A 20412-nucleotide genomic window follows, 5' to 3' on the forward strand; every position below is an offset into this window, starting at 1 on the left:
CTTCTAGGACTGAACCCTGTGATACAGTGTACTCCCAATAAGGTCCTGAAAGAGTTTAATTAGGCCAGGTGGTCCAATCAGCCAATTAAGCAGCAAATGGGGGAGATTTAGATTGAGTGGAGGGTGCTAATTAGAAGGAAGCTCACCTGTGAGAGAACAGGCAGGGCTACATAAAGCTAGGAAGCTGGTGCTAATGTGGGAGGTGGCAGGGAAGAAGTTTGTAGTCTCTCTCCCCCTAAGCCAAGAGAGAAGGAAGAGATGGTAGGAACCCCCTGAGAAAGGATTTACCTAGTAGACCTAAGAGAGAGGGGTCTGACTAGGAAGGTTGGTGAAAGGGAAGCTTAAAGAAGCACTGTAGGAAGAAATTGAGGTAAGAGAACACAAAGGTTGGAGACTTCCTGGCCCTTAACTGCTTGCTGTAAGGCCCTGGATTGGAATGCAGAGTAGAGGGCAGGCCTGGGTTCCCCTACCAGCCAGTGCAGAGCTGTGAATGGGAAACCTGCCTGAGTCACTGTGGAAGTGACATAATCAGAGCAGTAGGTGTGAAGGCTGCCTTGCCCTGCTTCTGCAGACAGGCTTTGAAATACCTCCCTTCCCAAAAGGGGAAATTGCAGTGTGACCTGGATGGAGGGCTGAGTCACAAAGCAGCCATAGTGCAACTCCATGAGTGGAAGCAGAGCTGTAACAGGGAAGAGAAGAAAGCAGCTGCTGAATGAGGTGGAGCTAATCCCCAGAATTGTCAGAAAGGGGTGCCAAACCCTTAAGAGGTAAAACTTGCTGTCTGCCCAAATTCCACTTCCTCCTCAACATGCTTGAAAAGAAACAATATGCACTGTGTCTTATTGCTGCTTGATAAAGCAGTTCAGAGGTGAAATGCTCCTCCTCTGGCCTGTTACATCCAGCTCTCTGACCAAAGAAGCATATTGTCACATTGGAGATGCAATTGATGATGTGTACACCAATTTGTTTCAGCAATCAGTCCACATGTTAGGAAAAAATGTTTCTTTTTCATGTCCACTAAACTTCAAATGTTTTCATTTTTAAAACTTGGGATATGACCTAATTGTGTTTAACCTGATTTTAAAACATAATTACTGTTGCTAGTTGTAGGGGCCCTGGCTACTGACTGCTGTCATGTGATAGGAATATTGATCTTTGTCAGATGTAGCTAGATCAAGTGACTGAACCAGGAAATAAAGTTGAATTTCTTGTACCAGCTCCTTAGTACAGCAGCACATCCATGCAATATTTGGTTTTGTGCATGGCAATTTACCAGTGGCAGTATTTTATCTGTAATGAAGGGGCTGAGTGCTTTAGAATTTTGCATGAAATTCTACTGTCATGATTTACGGGATTGAGAAATAGGCAGACACGGCATAGGATAAGGAGCTATGAGAGCTGAAACATACCCAGTAAACTATAAGTCCCTGGCATTTGCACTTACATTTAAAAAATCAGCTGCTGCTTATTTGCTGTTCCTTGCTAGAGCTGGAAAACTTTTGCTTCATAAATATTTTGATGTGAAATTACCAACGTCCTTGACATTTTATTAGTTTTCACATAATATTTTTTAGTCTGTATTCAAAGTTTCACTGCAAGTTTCAGCAGCTCTTTGGGGATATGGGAATCAGAGAAAAATGCTTTCTGTATGTTTATAGGCAGCACAGAGAAGGATCACATGGTTGGGATTAATTCTAGTGTGTTCAATAGTGCATAGGAATAGACAAGCTGCAGTAACATGCCCTAAAGCTAAAAACAAACAAGTTTTAGATAGTGATGAGGGAAATGCAAAAGGTTCAGTTTATTTGGGTTGAATCACCCAAAAGTTTGAAATCAGATCTCCTGAGTCTGCAGAATGGGTCAGAAAATATCACACAAACAGGCTTGCTCATAAAATGATTTATACATCCTGCTTTTACTCATTGCTAGAAACAAGATGTGCACGTTTTTTTTTGTTTTTTTTTTAACTTAAAAATATGTAACTAAACATCTCCAAACTTCAAATAACATTTGATTTGAATTTTGATAAGGTTTTGGATCAGCTGTGGTTTTATCCAAACTGGTTCACCAATCCCTAGGGTTTTTGCAATGAGCCGTAGTATACCTGGTTTAGATGGGGTGATGTCATGTTTAGGAAGTGCATAATATCCCTTTATATAGTCTGTGATCTCTCTAGTAGCTTTTTCTGTCTTCTGAAACCTGCCAGAGCAGCAGTGTGTATATGTAGCTAGGCTGTGCGTGTTGTGTATACATTTATGGAAATTATTATGTTATGGAAAGAACAAAGACATAACAGCTGACTATCAGATTGATCTTATTATGCAGAGAAGACAAGTCATGGATGTCTTGGGCCACTAGAAATATGTGCTATGGGAATTTGCAATGTATGCTCTGCAGTGGGATTAGTTTTCATTTAAAAATTTATTTCTAGCCCTTCTGCTTGATCCATTCACATTCAAAAAGCTTAAGGATATAGATAGACACATGAAGACATGACCATAAGGAAGGTGTGAACTGCAAATTTCCCTATTCATCTCAGTGAGGTGTTAACTCAGCAGCCAAATAATATTTTAAATCCCAACATTGTGGACTATCATACCATTATACTAAAAGCAGAAATAGTTATCTAATGTGCTTTGTTCAAGGAGGTTAGATCTATGTGGAAAAGACATCCCGTAGGAATAAAATTGCAAGTTCTAGATTCAATTAATTAAATGCTTTATTGAATATTTGAGGCCCAAGCATTCAGTGCTGTATTGCATAATTTACATGTGCAATTACTGCAGCTGTAACTATACATCATGCAAATTATGCCCATGGAATTCTGAAAATATTGGCTTTTTTAAAATCCTCAACATAGGATTCAGGGAGAGGAATAGAATTAAAAACGATGGAGATGGCTAGGCAGAACTCTGTAAGAGGGAAATTGGAAATCGTGGGGGATTGGATGAGCTCTTGGCCAAACCTGAAAAGGTAGATAGTTCTCAAGAAAATCAGAGCATTTTAAAATGTGAAGTCTTTGTGCAATAAACCATCCAAATTATTTAATACTCCGTAAAACGCCAACTAACTTATTTAACAATGTTTCCTGAGTGAATTTGCTTTTTTAAAAAACATCCATCTGTTTTCCTAAATATTTCTGTAGATTCTGGGGGAAAATAGAATTTGGCAAAATGTACTACAAATTTCTATTGGCTGTCCTACAGGGTAACGGCTAGATCCTGCAAACATTTACATATGTAGCTTTATTCACACAAGCAATCCAGTTCAGCTCAAGAGGATTGCTCACATGAGTGAAGTGATTCACTTGGTTAAGTTTTTTCTTCTATTTTTAGAAACAGACTCATGGGGAGGAAGAGGACTGTTTGCACTTGCACTTCTTTATGGCCACACTAGTTTTCAAAACTGTCTGGAACCAAGGACATGGCCCGGCTGCCTCAAAGAATAGCAGCTGAGAGCTCACAGGTAAACACTTTCAGTATGTGTTTCAGCCACAGTCACTTTTGTACCAGTTCCAAGCTATGGTCTCACCAAAAGGTGGTGGGTCCACTCCACACATGGAGTTAACATGCAGAACGATAACACTGAAGCAGTTGATTTCTATTTAAGTTCCACTCTGCAGCCCAGCATAGGCAGAGAATGCACATGACCTCATCTCTACAGACTAGAGTGGCAGGCACCTTCAGAACACACAGGCCTGAATTCTGAGTTGTGCGAGAGCTGTGTTTTGGGGCAGCTCAAGGAGAGGGGATGGGAATTACTTATGTTTAGGCCTCTGGTTTCTGAGACAGTGAAGGGACTAACCCATACCTTGGCATGTGTTAGACCAACCCAAAGGTACAAGACCAGATCAATAGAACTACATTGATTTTAAACCCTCTGAGGAATTGGCACACAAAATTTATTCTCAGTATTTACTGAGCTGTGTGTGATGGGTCTTTTATAGTATGTTGTGTTAATAAAGCTGCTATTGAAGTTTTACCCCAACTCATGATCTCTAGGACCTCTAGATGCCTGTAGATTAGACTATAGCTGAACTAGATTTATCGTACAGAGACATGATGCAGTTGAGTTCCAGACAAGTTGAGTGTCTTCAAAATAGTTGCACCCCATCTCTACCTGTAATTACATCTTTGAGATAAGAGAGAGATGAAAGAATCCCTCTTGAAACATGTGGGAAATTCCAGGGACAAATGGTTGAAGAGGTCTCTGCAAAAAACAGAATTGAAATCAGAGGTATGGCTAGATACAAATCAGAATGTGGTCCAAAGCCAAGATTAGGATTCTTGTAAGAGAGACTTATCACATAGTCTATCTGGTGGGGGGGTGAATTGCCACTTGGGACTTGATATAAAGGGGGACCAAGTCTACAATGGGTACTACTATCCATTTCAGCTGCAATTGATGGAATAAGAAATGCAGTAACAAGGAAACTTGGCTTGCCCATAATGGGGACAGAATCTTATCTGTGGTTTAAGAGAAGGGAGAGTGAAATTGTTATCCAATGGGTAGACAGGTAAAGCCTCTGTTTGCACCAGCAGAGATTATCCCTGCTCAGAACATCACTGGGTCCAGCTCCGGGCACCAGAGGAACTGCAGATAAACTAATGCAGATAAACTAATGCTGGCAGCACAGCTGGTTCGGCATGCAGATGAGTGTGCTATAAGTTTGCAAATAACTCTCCCTGTTCTAAGTGCAAGAGTGGTGCCCTGGGAGGATCTCTGAACACAGTTCTTTCACAGTGCTCCTCCTGACTTGGTGCAGCTACATGTTGCCCCGTGCTCAGGCTGAGTACTAAGGCTTGCTCTAACCCTAGGTGGATAAAATGTAGCAGAGTTGCAAGATTCACCACTCACTTTACAAGATGTGCACTGAAGAAGATGAACTCCTGCAGAGTCCTGACATGTTCATTGGCTGGATTTACTACTTTTTTGACTCTGCAGCTAAATTAGCCTTAGTTGTATTCACATTGCAGCTTACCCTTGCTTCAAACATTATTAAAACGGGGAGAGAAATTCAGAGGCTCCTGGCACAATTATTCCATGGGCAAGAAATTTGCCATTTTTTGTGCTTGTGCAAAGCCTAGCACATTGTGGGTGTTACCAAAAACAGAGTAATAATAAATCAAAAACAATTTTTGCTGGAACACGCATAGGTACTTCATCTCATTACATGCTACTTCTGCTTTCAATCCCCACCAATTTGGGTGCGAAAGTGTTTCTTTAAAGAATGGAGAAATCTTTTCTTAAACTCTCCCTGTATTCCATGACAGGTGAACCCTCTTTTGTGAAATTTGTAAGGGGGAAAAATCCCTTTGGGACAGAGACTAGGCAAGAAAATGTCAGCTTGAATAACAAGTTATAAGGACTGAAAATGGAGATGCTGAGAGACTAGAATTGAAATGCTTAAGCAACAGTAACTGTTACGGTTGCTGCTGCTTCTTCTATAATGCAAAATAGCAGTTTAGAATATGTGGAATTTATATGTTCAGGTACCTGACATAGTGACTTAGTTTACAATTCTACTACAAGATATCCACAGAGAAATATTTCACATTTATACAACAGTCTGCTGAAAAATGGAAGCCATGGGGAAAAAAGGCCTTTTATAATTTCACCACTGGATGGAGACAGTACATTAAAATTTGTGAAAAAGAGCTTATTACTAGGGAACCGTTATGAAATCCCTTCAGATAAAAATCCCTTTTGCGTGGAGAGAATCCATGTACTGCAGCAACAAGCAGTGAAATGCCTGCTAGATTTTTAGGTGAAAAATTCATTCATGGTGACTGTAGATCATGTGTTCAAGCTATTTTTATACTAAGAGATGGGACTAATAAAAAGAAAAAGCCCTTCCTCTCTGTACAAATACAAAAAGCTATGATTACACAGAGCAAAAGAAGCAAGGGGGGAAAAAAGGAAAAGGCTGTAATGTCCTTCCTTGTTCTTCCCTGGTGTAAAAATGGGATGTGATGTACTTGCTGCTTGTGATCATCTAAGAAGTTCCCAGACCTGAAGAAGAGCTCTGTGAAAGCTTGTCTTTCACCCACAGAAGTTGGTCCAATAAAAGATATTACCTGACCCACCTTGTCTCTCTAATATCCTGGGACCAACTTGGCTATAACATCTCTGCAAACAAGGCTCCCTGGCACTTGAGGATTTCAGGTTGAGCTGGAACGGATGCTGTGGATCTGGTTTCAGTGGCTAGGTGGTACCCATGGCAGCCTGAGTTGTAGAGGCTGAACTGCAGTTCAGCCTGTCACCAACCGTGGGTGCTGCAGCACTTGCTTTCTGTTGGACTGCTTGTGCTATCTGTGCAGAGTGGGGACCTGCAGCCCATGGAGCAGTGAGGCAGTAGCTCCTACTTACTCCCTTTGTTCTCTGTGTAGTGCTGTGCTGGAAAGGAGCAATGGCAAGCATCCACCTGCACTCTTCCCCCTCCTCCACTGATGCTGGCCTCCTGAGTGCAGTTGGCTGGCATATGTTCGGGGGAGGTAGCTAGGCTGAATGAGGGAAAGCAACTAGACTCACTGTCTGAGATGCAGCAAGGAGAGAGCTGGGCCCATGGAGGGATATGGGAAAGGGTCTTTGCCATCAGTGAAAAGGAGGAAATTTCCCCCATCTGTCAGTGTATTTTTGGTAAATTTCAGGGGTGTGTGTTCAATAGTACTTTTTTTAAAAAGGCAACTGTCCATCTCAAAGGCATATTTGAGAGCTGACCTGATTGTCATGTCTGTCTCTGTCACAGAAAATAATGCCGGTTATAGCAGTTACTATGTGGTGTTATGCCCAAGCATAATTTTTTTGGGCCCAGTACAAACTTGTAACATAGGCCTCCTCCCACACACACACACGCAGGGGGGTTGCAGCCTGGACTGGGCCACTCTGGGCCCTGGTAAAGTGTACCCTTCCCCCTCCCCCCCCCATGTGCGGGCCCTGATGTTACGTGCAATAAATACCTTTTTAGACCATTTTAAAATTTCAGAGTGGTAAGCACAATGAAAAGTCCTTTTGGGGGGGGAATGTTCAGTGGCACATGCATGATAGTTGTTTGTCAGTGTCACACCCCTGATTTTATTCTCTAAATACAAAAAGTTATTTAGACCTATTATGGACTAATTGCTTAAACAATTTGTCTTAAATCAAGGTCTTGGAAATCTTTCCCCTGGGTTCATCAGGTATGGGATAAGCTCTTTACTGCACAAATTCTCTTAAAACAGGGCCAAATTCTGATTGTCTCACTGCTCCATGACTCTTTTCATTGACTTCAGAGGGACCACTTGCAAGAGTATATTTCAAGTCGAAATGGCTTATAATGACCAAATTGACTTTAATTGTAAGAACTATAAATGCAAAATTGTGCTTCAAAGCACAAATCTAGAGCTGAGCAAAACTCAGCTAGTTCAATTTCTATAGTTCACGTGCAAGCTTTTAATTTCAGTTTTAAACCATTGAATTTCCATAAAGCTCTAGCAATGGATTTTCAACACCCAAAAAGTGAGTGGTGTTCAGATCAAGAATTTTGGTTTGCCTCATTATACAGTTACAGCAATGAGACCCTGCCCCATATCCTGTGCAGCTGTAAGTTCCACTCCAGAGCCTGGCAACTGCACCACAATGCCATCCAGAACTGCCTGATGAAAGCAGGAGAGGGTCACAGTGAACGCTGCAGTCCCATAACCGACAACCAGCTGCGACCGGATGTCTTCCTCACCAGTGAGGAGCAGAAAAAGATCATCATGGTAGACATCACGATCCCCTTCGAAAACAGGACCCCGGTCTTCTGTGAAGCCAGAGCTTGTAAGGAGATAAAGTACACCCCCCTGGCCGACACCTTGAGAGCGAAGGGCTATGAAGTGGTGACGAAGGCTCTGGTCATCAAAGCCCTGGGTGCTTGGGACCCTTGCAATGAGCATGTGCTGTGGATCTGTGGAATCGGTCAGCATGTGCGGCACCTCATGGGTGTCAGACACCATCAGGTGGTTCAGGGACATCTACATGGAGCACATCACCAGACACTAGCAGTACCAAGAAGAATGGGCCAGAGTACCATCATGAATCGGTGACAAGATGAGAATAGAAAGCCTTTCTCTAATAGATCGTATGTACTGAAGGGTTATCTATACCATAATTCTCACTCAATGAGGGTCCACCTGCTTTCATTACTGTATCTACTTCCTACAAACCACACTTAAATGTAACTTTTTTATAAACAAAGTACCCTCTTACCTGACTAGTTATATTTTAAACGATCAAACCTATTACTCTCCATCTGGGATATCGCAGATTATGCTTTCATTGTACTCTCTCCAACTTCCAACCAAATTCTGTACCCACTGATAAGATGTACATTAAAACTCTACAAAACTGTACATTTAAACTCTGTACCTGATCATTTATTTAAACATTATCTTTAATAAAAACTGTATACCTATGCATTTTTTGGCATTTTGAATGCTCCCAAAGTTCAGTAGTATTCATGTATGGAATTTTGGCTTAGATTAATCTTGACCAAAAACTATGTATGAACTCATGTTCTCTTGAACACTAGGTTCCTGGAAAGTTCCCAGATTCATTTTTACCTGGTTTGGAAGTTTAGTAGGAAAATTTCATGCTGCTCTATTCAGATTCTCTATGGAAAATTTAATCCTAAAGAAGGTTATGAAATCTTGAAAACCAGAGTTGAAAATATAAACACAGACATGAATTTCCTATAAAGGAGTAGGTGGCAATATTGAAGGAATACAATCCAAAGCTGTTTTTTTTTTTTTTTTTTTTTTTTGCATCCGTGTCAGTGCACGTTTCCTTTAAAATAAAAAGGTTAACATTAACACAGAGATAAATCTTAAGATATAGGTAGGGCTAAGTATATAGTATGATAACTATAATAAATTATTTCTTTATGATTAATAACAAAACAAGCACCCCCATCCCCCTCTCCCAAATTGCTGCACACCTTTGTGTCTCCTATATAAGGTTAGCTGGTGCTTGTGTGTTTCAATTGTTATCTAAGGCGTTGTTTACACTAAGGAAATTTACACATTGTAGCTAAACTTGTGCAAACCGCAAATATAGATGTGCAGTCCTGGTGCATGTAGTATCCTGAGTGTGCAGGTAAGGTGCCTTTGTGGAATGCTTATGCCTTTGCCCTATTTAATTATTTCATTATTACATCTTACAGTGGTAAGAAGTTCCTTCTTCCACCTTCAGCTGACCAGGAAAGTGCTTCTCCTCAAATGTGGACCTAGCCACTTGTGATCCTCACTTTTGTTACCTCCAGGATAGATAACTGCAACTGTACTAGGGGAAGAAAGGTGAATCAATGTGGAAACTACAACTGCATAACATGCAGAAGCTTGGTTCCTAAGCAATAAAGACAGATGTGTAGACATGACCTTAGTTGTCAGCACTATTGCCCCATTTGATGCCTAGTCAAATGCAAGGACCAGGTCTAAATTTTTAAGACTATTGAGGGTTAAGGCTGAACAAGCTTAGTGCTTGATTGTGCTTTCTAGGTACAGGCTGTGTTAAGGGTCGGTGAGAAGATATACCACCTCAGAGACACAACTTTTTTCTTAAGGGAAGCAGATTGTTGCAAGCCTCAACAAGGTACTAACATGCTCTAAAATAAAGTCAAACATCCCCAGGCTGGAATTTCAGTCCCTGCTCTGTAAAACAAACAGTAAGAATAAACACCTGCAGTGTCTTTAGTTGTAAATAAAAAGAAGCAGAAAAGAACTTAATCTAATAGAAGTGTGAGCCGTCTGTGTGCCAAGGGTAGCCACCTGAAAATGCCAAGGTGAGGGCAGGCTGTAAAACGAGAGCAGCTTCTCCCAACACTGGTGGGTGACACTGAAGTCAGACTTCCCAACCAGCCACAAACAGTGCTTGTGATTCCCCACACTGGTTAACAAGAAGCCCAAATAAAAATGTAGACAGCCCCCTCTGCTGCATTTCAATCTCTGGCTCCCAATCAGCCACTAGGTCCAATAAAGAGATCTGTTATTTAAAACTCTATGCTCTTCACCAAAAAGGTTTCTCCTGACCCCAAAGGGTCAGCCACAGTACCAGATCAATATAAGTTTGGATCTTACCCAAAACACCACGTTGCCAGCCAATCCTTTAGTAACTAAAACTAAAGGTTTATTATAAAAGGAAAGAAACAAACTATAAGAGAAATGTTAAATGATTAAAGCAATCAGACACATACACTTGATTTGAAAGTCCATATATATCAGGTTTCTAGTAGAATTCTGGAGTTTGCAGGCTTGTATAGTCCCTCTGGTGTACATCCAGTACCTGGATGGGTCTCAGTCCTTTGTTTCACAGCTTCAATTCAGTTGTAGATGAGTTGATCCAGAGGCAGGCTGACAGCTGAAGACAAAATGGATGGGGTGCAGCTACCTTTTATGTCCTTTGGCCTTTGCCATGCTGCTTGTAGAAATTTACAGGAATAAGATGGAGTCCAGGGTCACATGAATGACTGGTGACTCATCAGGTATGTTCCTGGCTTTTCCCCCTGGGCCCATTGTATCTGTGAATTTCCTTAATGGGCCATTAAGCAGGTGCTTGTGCTGCAGCTACCCTGTCTGGGGTGTTGCCCAGAAACACAGTACAATATGAAATGCAGATAAAAACATGTCCATAACTTCCATTACACACATAACACATGAACATAAACATTATCATCTTACTTAGCACATTATAGCCTTTTTAACGGTACCTGACATGGCATATCTCACATGAATTCTTATGATTCTGACATATTGATAAAAAATACAATAAATCCCCCCCCGCCCTCAATCCAGCCAGTGTGACAACAAGAACGGCCATGGGAGGGCAGACCAATGATCCATCTAGTCCAGTATCCAGTCTTCTGGCAATGCTTGGTGCCAGATGCTTCAGAGGTAATGAACAGAATAGGGAAATTTATTGTGTGATCCATCCTCTGACCAGTCCCAGCTTCTAGCAGTCAGAGCTTTAGGGAGACACAGAGTATAGGGTTGCATCCCTGACCATCTTGGCTAACAATCATTGATGGACCTATCCTCCATGAACTTCATTCTTTTTTTGAACCCAGTTATACTTTTGGCCATCACAACATACCCTGGCAACTAGTTCCACAGGTTGACTGTGTGTTCTGTAAAGAAGTACTTTGGTTTATCAGTTTCATTGGGTGATCCCTGGTTCTTGTGTTAACACTTTTCATGATTTTTTAGGCCTCTATCATATCCCCTTTTAGTTGTCTCTTTTTCTGAGATGAACAGTCCTAGACTTTTTAATTTCTCCTCAGATAGAAGCTGTTCCATACCCCTAATAATTTTGTAGTTCTTCTCTGTGCTTTTTCCAATTCTAATATCTTTTTTGAGAGGGAGTGACCAGAACTGCATGCAGTATTCAAGGTGTGGGTATACCATGGATTTAAATAATGACATTATGCTATTTTATGTTGTAACCCTTTTCTAATGGCTCCTCATGCTCTGTTAGCTCTTTCAGCTGTCACTGCACATTGAGCAGATACTTTCAGAGAACTATCCACAAAGACTCCCAGATATTTCTAGAGTAGTAATAGCTATTTTAGATCTCATCATTTTATATGTATAGTTGGCATTATGTCTTCCAATGTGTATTACTTTGCATTTATCAACATTGAATTTCATCTGCCATTTTGTTGCCCAGATACCCAGTTGTGTGAGATCTTTGTAACTTCACAGTCAGTTTTGGACTTAAATATCTTGAGTAATTTTGTATCAGCAAATTTTGCCATCTCAGTGTTTACCCCTTTTTCCAGATCACTTATGAATATGTTGAATGGCATTGATCCCAGGACAGCTCCTTGGGGAAACCCTGTTACTTACCTGTGTCAGAAACTGTGATGGGGATGGTTGGGCTAGTGGTTGGAGCAATGGAAGTTGGGGCTAATGGTTGGAGCCAGGGGTCCAGAGTGAGGTTGGAATTGGAGCAAGGCCGAAGTGAGAGCAGGGTTGGAGCAGGAATGGAAAAAGAGCAGGGCTGGAATATGCTGAGGTTTGAGGAACCTATTGCCATTATCAAACAGGAGAGAGTTCCAAGCTTGCAGTGATTGAGCAGACTGAGCCGCTGTTTCACCTGTGAGATGCTTTTGACTTTCCTGAGAATCACCAGACCAGTTCTTGGTTTGTGGATTGGATGGAGCCTAGCACAGGAGTGACTTCTTTCCACTACGAAAACTGACCATTAATTTCTATCCTTTATTTCTTATCTTTTAACCAGTTACTGATCCATGAAATGACCTTCCTTCCTATCCTGTGACAGCCTACTTTGCTTAAGAGCCTTTGGTGAGGGACCTTGTCAAAGGATTTCTGAAAGTCCAAGTACATTATATAAGTACATTATATCCACTGGATCATTCTTGTCCACATGTTTGTTTTACCCCCTCAAAGAATTCTAATAGATTGGTGATTTCCCTTTACAAAAGCAGTGTTGACTCTTCCTCAACATATCATGTTAATCTATGTATCTGAAATTCTGTTCTTTACTAGAGTTTCAACCAATTTGCCTGGTACTGAAGTTAGGCTTACTAGCCTGTAAGTGCCAGGATCACCTCTGGAGCCTTTTAAAAAAATCAGCATTACATTAGCTATCTGCCAGTCATCTGGTATAGAGGGTGATTCAAGTGACAGGTTACGTACTATCCTTAGTAGTTCTGCAGTTTCATATTTAAGTTCCTTTAGAACTCTTGAGTCAATACTGTCTGGTTCTGATGATTTATTATTGTTTAATTTATTGGTTTGTTCCAAAATAAACCTGATGATAAAAAAGTTAAAGGCAGAATATGTTTTGGAGCTCCTGGGCATGCAGTCTTTCCTTCATGAAGTGCAGCTTACTGCCTTCTGAGTGGCCAGCCTTCTCTGTTGACTGGTTCTGCTTTTTCCTCATTCATTTTTGCCTCCTTGTATCCCTGGAGGAGCTGGAAGGAAGCCGGATGGCTCCTGCAAGGCTGGGATGTATCTGCAAAGCCAGTGGCGATGCAACTTTCTAAAGTTATCAGTGTCCATGCTCCTTTAAGGGTATTGCTTTTTCCATTTTTAAAGCTCTACTCCAAAAATCTTTTTAGAAAGAAGAGTAATGTAAGTTGAGTGTGAAGAAGTCAAAGGCCAAAGTTTTAGACATTTTCAGTATTTGCAAGCACAAATTTTTTACTTGTTTTTACCAAATTGTCACATACAGACAGATGGTTTTTGTGTCTGTAAAGTGGATAGTCAGGTGCCTAAGTACTTGTTTTGTGCCTGCACATATCCATTTACACATACAAATGTGGTAATTGCACTTGCAAGCTACCACACATACCATTATGTACACGTGAGGTTAAAGGCCATTTTTGAAAATGGGCTAAAAATCACAGTAAGGAACAATTATGTTTGCCAGTGTTAAGGTTTCCTTTTCTACAAACCAAGGCCAGACCAAAAAGGTACAAAATGAAAGCTACATAGTGCCAGAATCAGCCTTTGAGTAAGCAACCATAACTCTGCTATAGTCATTGGGCTTATAACAAGACTCAATTTGGAATCCAGTAGGAAGGGATTGATGTATTCTCCGAGGCAATATGCTTGTTTTCTTTCTTTAAAAGATGGTGTTATTGTGGGGCACATTCATTTCTGCGTAACTACTGTATTGGCTGCCATGGAACTGGAACTGTGCAATACACATTGGTATTGTATAAACTCACTGTTGCTGATGCATTTGAAAACGGTTTGCAATAACATAGTGGGTCCCACCTGTCTTATTCTAGAACAACATGAAACCCCAAGTGTTATAGGCAATGTAGTTGTAGCCAGTAAAGCTTTAGATTTTTACATGCTGTCCTTTTGTTGGTTGTTTTTCTAAAGCTGTGGAATGGTGCTTTCAGGTGCATTAGCGTAAGACTACGAATTACTTTGTGAGACAGAAATCTTTGATAGATAACTGCAAAACACAAAAATGTAAATTGCATCCAATGTCAAAGACCTGAGGCGCTCATGACAGTCAACAAAGTGAATTCTACCCAGACTGAACTTCAATTGCATGCCTGATGTTACCAACACAATTTTATTCTCTGGGGTTCCTAAGACCAGAAGCTGCCAAATTAAGTGTCACTTTCTATTGAATTCAGGAAGTGAACCTCTACCTTTGAATGGACAGTGTGAGAAGAACTCATTTTCCCAACCTTACAGGTGACAAGTTTTTTGTTCATCAGTTTTCCACTGTCTGATGCAATGTCCCAATATAACAAAAATAATGTAAAATTGCCTCTAATGACTGTGACTTGAAGTTTGAAACCTTCATGGTTTTTCTTCAGACTGCTTCTTTCATTCCGACAAACAATGTTTGAGTTGCTGTTTCAGAAACATCAAAACTCACCTTCACCTGTTTGTTAAGCTCCTACGATTTGACATTGTAATAACCCACATTTGATTCATGTTCCAAGGTTGTAAATCTTTTTTTAGTGCACTGATTTTTAATACCTCAATGATAATGGAACAGAAAGCATTAACACTGAGAGTTTGTTTTCTAATGAAAACGAGCCTGAGTTTGAGCAGTGTAGATGGCAGCAAAATCAGCCTGGTGTATTCTCCAGGTAGAGAGGTACAAATTGATTGAAGTGTGCTCTGTCTGAAATTAAATTTTTTTATATATGATATTGCCTTCTTTTCGTCACTAATTCATGTCAGATTTGTAGGCAGTTAATAAGGGACTTTGAAAGGGTACGCATACAGTATTTAAAAGGAGAAAAGGGTATTACATCAGAATTGTTAAAATGACAATCACAAAAAAAAAAAAAATGACTGCAAGTTCGTTCTTGCCAAAAGCGGATTTAAAAATAAACCAGGAAAATCCAACCATCTTTTTGGCTATAATATGATTTACCAAATGTACTTCCCCTTCTAGTGCTAGAATTTGTTGTGGTAAATCACATTGTACTTAACTGTGCAGAGCAAAGAAATTTCTAAAAGGGATTGATCCGCATAAAGTAACACAATTTGAATAGTTTTTGCACAGGCTGAATTTGAAAATTAAATAAGTATTTAATTTCTTAATGTCTCAGATATATCTTGAAAGAAGTTTTCCTTGACCAACATTGCTTTTGGTGCCTCTTGTTAAACAATCTTTCTTGTTTCTTAATTGGAAAAGAGGTGGAGAAATGGTAAGAGTCCACTTTAGAGACTAGTGGAGAGGGCTAAATAAGGAATTCCTGAGGTGGTATATGTAACAACTATGGAGATTATATTGCTGCCTATATGAAAATTTGAGCTATGATAAATTACCCATAATGTACTTGGACAAAGTACTAGAAGAAAAAGACTAGGTAATTAGTTTGAATTACAAAGGACCTAAAATACAATTTAATAGTCAACTATATATAAAAAACACAAGTAACTAGCAATATAATGTTTATTTACGTAGTGTAAATATTACTGGTGCTGTGTACATACATTGGCTTATACTCTGCTCTCAATCACATGCATGCAATCCCATTCACTTCAATAACACTTGGGATGCTGTTTCAGACACGTCAGAACTCTCCTTCATTTTTCTGCTCAGCTTTTTCAATTTGACATTGTAATAACCCGTGTTTGATTCATGTCCCAAAGTTTTATAACTTTTTTTAATGCACTGATTTACTTTAGTGGGGGAACTGACAGCAGAATTTGGTGCAATGTATTCTGTATCATATACTGCCTTTAACATTTGGCTTGTTACTATAACTCCTACTGATGTCATTTTATGAGATGTAATACTGGTTCACTCCAAATGCAAAATCTGACTAGAACCGCAAGACGAAATGTGGTAAGAAGCTGTCTGTTGTTATAGATGAAGATGTTTGCAAAAATTATGCAAAATGAAGTAAAACTGAGTTATAATTAGGGCCCCATTCTGCAATGCACTCTTGATTCAATCAAAACTCCCAGAGAAGTGAGAATTCCCGATGAGAATTTTCTGAGTAATAATGTGCAGTTGGGCACATGTTACAAATCCAGGGGCAGCTCCTCAGCCAGTGGAAATTGCTCTAGCTCTGTTGAAGTCAGTGACAATTTACACCAGCAGATGATCTGACCCCTGCAGACTTTCAACAGCTAGACTTTTATTTCCCCAGATCAGGAAGTAACTTGAGTGTAATAGTTGCAGGAAGTACAGTATTCAATGGACAAAAGGCGAAGACAGAGCTGGAATTAAAAAGGGAATTTTAGTGAATGTGAAATGCACAGTTATAGCCTTGATATTGCATATGAATCATGGTACAGTTTTTTATAACAAGTGGTAATATACCTTTCAAAATGATAGTTAGCGTACATTTTTTAATTTAATAGCAAAACAGGATTAGGCTTTACTTATTCAGAAATATATAGAGAAAAGAGACAGAACAGTGTGTATATTCTGTAGAAGTACAGTGTCCATGCCAGGGTGATACAGAAGGTACTAAATGTAGAGGAGCTAAAGTACTGGAATACTAAACGGAGGGTTTTATTGGCATGTACTCATAACACCATGTGTAGGAAGGATATGATGGTATGGTTTTATTGGCGTGAGATTGGGATGGTGGCATTACTTATGCAGCTCAACGAAGATGAAGCCAATAAAATCTTTACACCACACGATGCCATCACGTATTCTTCATATATTGAATACTGAATACAAAAGAAATCTAGAAGTGTTTAGCGAGGTTTTAAACCAATTGTGTGGCACTCTTTTTGTATCATCTCTCCTGTCAAGCCAGGTGTCTCTGTTTCTATTATGGGTATGTCTGCACAACATTTGGGATTGAACAGGAGCAAACCTCCCAGCCCCTGTTGACAGACAATTGACCAGGGCTCTGGATAGCACTCTTCTGAAGTTATGGGTCGGGCTGGAGCTTGATCTTTGAAGCCCAGGAAGGGGGGCTGGGCTGTCAACTGGGGCCAGGCCTGCCGACGGGGGTGAGCAAAAGATGCAATTGCCCAACGATTTTAAAAGAGATGTGATTTCTGGTTTGCCATAAGTCAGTAATTTTGGCTTGGTTCAAACCTTGATCTAAGATATTAAAATATATATTTTTAGAGTATAGAAATGCACCAAGTTTATTTCCTATTGAACTCTCATTTACATGCAATTTCAAAAATGATAGCTATGTGTATTATATTTATGTCATGCTCAATTAAGGCCAATAGTCATGTTGAGATTTTTTTTCCCAGCAGCTAAAATGGAACCTTATGAATTAATTTGATCCCAGCACTGACCCATGCTTATATGTAATATTTCTGCAATAAAATTGGTACTAAACCATTTGTTTGGTGACCTTTTAACAATAATCTGCTCTCTGGAGTTCTTAACAGCTGGGCCTGCTGGTGCATAGCAAAATGAAAGAGTAGTTTTAGAAATAATATGTCCCTTGCCTTCCCAGGCTGATGGCTGTTTTTAAGTAAGAGTTGGGATAATGAGCCCAATTTAGTAGTCATCTCCTACTGACACAGCGAGAACAATTTGATTCATATGATCTTTGGCTTTTTGATCATTAAGTTACTCAGAAATGTACTAACAACTGAACTGCCATTGCTAATTACGGACATTTGTGTTGGGCTATGTGCTGTCAATTATATGTAATTTTCTATCTTTTTTTTTGCATGAACCTCTTACATTAATGCATGTAACCATCTACTGCAGGTGCTGTAGTAAGATTTAATTGAAATTACATTTCATTTCCTATCTTGTAGGACTTTTTGTCCCAGTCATCATTTCTCATTCATAAACAAGATTTCTAGGAATGGATTAATCATATTTCAGTCCTTTATAAGCATACACACTGGCTGCATTGTGAATAATTTCATTTTGGTTTTGAAGATCTGAGTTTGAATGGCCTAGAGGCATAAAATAGGAGCATGAAAAAAGAGAAGGGTTTACTAGTTCACTCCTATTTATAAGAAAACATTCTGGGGCTAGACTGCGACCTGCTTCTGTGCAGTTGCAAGAGGCAGTGGGTGCAAGGAGCCTGAGTACTCCCCAACATGCAGTCCAAGCACATCTGATGTCCTTAAATCATCTAAGCACAAAAACAGCGTGAAGGTAATGTGCTGCAATAATAGCCACCTTTAAGGAGGAAGAGAGAGGTGGGAGGATCCAGGAGCAGTCCCTGGGGTGGTGCAACTCTATACCGCCCTCACTAGGCTAGTGCTTACTTGAAAATTAGGTAGTGTTAGAACCCAACATTGAGGAATTGTTTTAACTAATATAATGTTAAATATGACATAGAGTTTGTCTTCACTAGACTTTTGTACCTCATATTAATTGATTGCCAGTTACCTTGAAGTAGTTAACACCTTTGTGAAGTCTAGTATGGACACTCCTCACATGTTTCATCCAGGTTCCTAATGTTTCTTCTTTATGCTAGGGATAAACATAGAATAAAGAACAAATGGTTTATAACCTGGATAAAATGTACAAAAGTCTAGTGAAGAAAAATTCTTTACAGTCAGTGCAGAGAAAAACCATAGTGTTTTAACATCATGTCAGCTGACTGTGCATCATAGGTTTATTCCTGTCCACACTGATTGCAAGGTCATGTTTAGCGTTTTGTTAGTTATGTTCTAACACCACCACCACCTATAAGGCACTATCCAGCACTTTGTATCAACTGGGATTCATGCTATTCTGTTCCATACTAATCTTTATAGGTTCTTATAGTGTGCTTTTCATCATAGTATCTGAGCAACTACCAGGTCAACTGCTTGGAAGGGAGTTACGCTCCCGATTGACTTACAGAGATGTCTTCAGAACCTTACAATTACATTGGTGCAAATCTTGTTAGGTATTCCTTTACCACATGGTAGAAGTCAATAAAAACAACCAAAACCAGAAGTGGAACCGGTTGAAATATGTTCCCGCACTCCTACAGAAAATGTCAACTTTTCATCAAAAAAATAAAAGCCAAATGCTTTTGGTTTTTGACTGGAAAGTTTTCGGCTGCAAAGTTTTCAGTTTTAGGGTTTCCATTTAAAAGTTAAAATTGTCTATGGAAAACAGACAGTGTTTTGTTTAGTCAAAACCCCAATTTTCTGTTTAAAAAAAACAAAAAAAGTTTCAATGCAAATTTTTCAGTTAGCTCTACAGTGAAGCAAAAGAATTGGCATTGAATCAATTAGCAGATTGCTTATGGTTACCTCAAGGCCAATAGTCTGTTATCAAGTCAATACAAGGTGAAAAAATTGCATGGGTCCAGTTTGGCAAAGAGTTTGATGCCGTGATTGCTAGCATGCAAATGCTTTGCTGGTATCTTGGAATCTGTGGCCTCATAAAGTATCTGAGGTTATAAAGTGCCCCTCCCTCACTCCCTCTAAAAGGAACTTTCTTTAGACCTGAATTTAATCTCAAATTGGTTTATAATTATATCATTTGATTAGGCCTTATTCTCTTTACACCCTGTATAGCCATTTTCACCTGTGCATAGTGAAAGCAAATCATCACTACCAGTGTGAGTGAAGGATTCTAGTTTGTAGCATTTTACATCAGCTTTTCACAGGGTGTAAATCATTGAAGGTTCAGGATCACTGGCCCAGATCCTCCAATCAAGCTTGGTGCAAGAGAGAGGGAAGACAAAGATAACTTAGGTCAGATGTATGCTCCCTGGATTCTTGGTCGAGCCAGGGGCCCATCCAGTGCCTGGCATAAGTTTGTACAATCTAAGAGCTGCTGTAACTTAAACCAATTGTCAATGGCTCCAAGGGGCTCTTTTGGCAGCCAAGGAGTGCCAGGGCCTAGAGACAGTCAGGCTATGCCCATTTTTTTTGCCCAAACTCCCAGCACCAGGCAAAGTGGGACAGGGATGACCTAGGAGCTGTTATGGTGTCTCTATGGTATCTGTGGATTCCCTTACCTAGACAGAATAATTACATGGGTTTTAAGATGGGTTTTACTGCTTTGTGTTGCAGAATAGTGCATAGCAGCTGTAACAGGGCCAAAGATTGGACCCAATGACTTTAGAGGAGTTAATCCTGGTTTCACTAGTATATGTGAGACCAGAATCAGGGCTTTTGAGTCTGCCAAATTATCCTTGCAGGCATGAGGCATGGGATTATGTTCTGAGCATGTAGCTGGTTCATCTCCGTCAGACGTAATGTCAATCAACTGCAAAATAGAAAAGAAGCCTAAATAGCCACAGACCTTTGCTACTGAGCTGCTTCCTAGCTGACAATTTCTTTCCAAAGGAGAGCTATCAAACGCTATAAGGGGGTTAGAAAAAATATGACAATTGGAGATTTTAGGGGTACAAGCCTGGCCATGACTCCAAGGTATTTTTATACTTAAGAATAATGGAGTTCATCAGAAAGATGGGAGAATATAACTGATAGCTGTGGTTTTGTTGTTTGTGTTAATTATTCCAAGCTGACATGCTTGTGAATGTGTGTTATGCTAGGTGGCTTT

General features: G+C 39.9%; 1 long non-coding RNA gene across 1 annotated transcript; it reads left to right on the plus strand.

Annotated features, from left to right (window-relative positions):
- Positions 1–211: 211 nt before the first annotated feature.
- Positions 212–5407, plus strand: LOC137163661 (uncharacterized). The gene is made up of 3 exons (XR_010922767.1): positions 212–370; positions 3336–3465; positions 4818–5407. It is a non-coding gene; the product is annotated as an uncharacterized lncRNA (long non-coding RNA).
- The last annotated feature ends 15005 nt before the right edge of the window (positions 5408–20412 follow it).

This window comes from Emydura macquarii, unplaced genomic scaffold, assembly GCF_026122565.2.
Source record: "Emydura macquarii macquarii isolate MOO-44397 ecotype Brisbane River unplaced genomic scaffold, CSIRO-AGI_Emac_v2 contig_2636, whole genome shotgun sequence".
Classification (NCBI taxonomy): domain Eukaryota; kingdom Metazoa; phylum Chordata; order Testudines; family Chelidae; genus Emydura; species Emydura macquarii.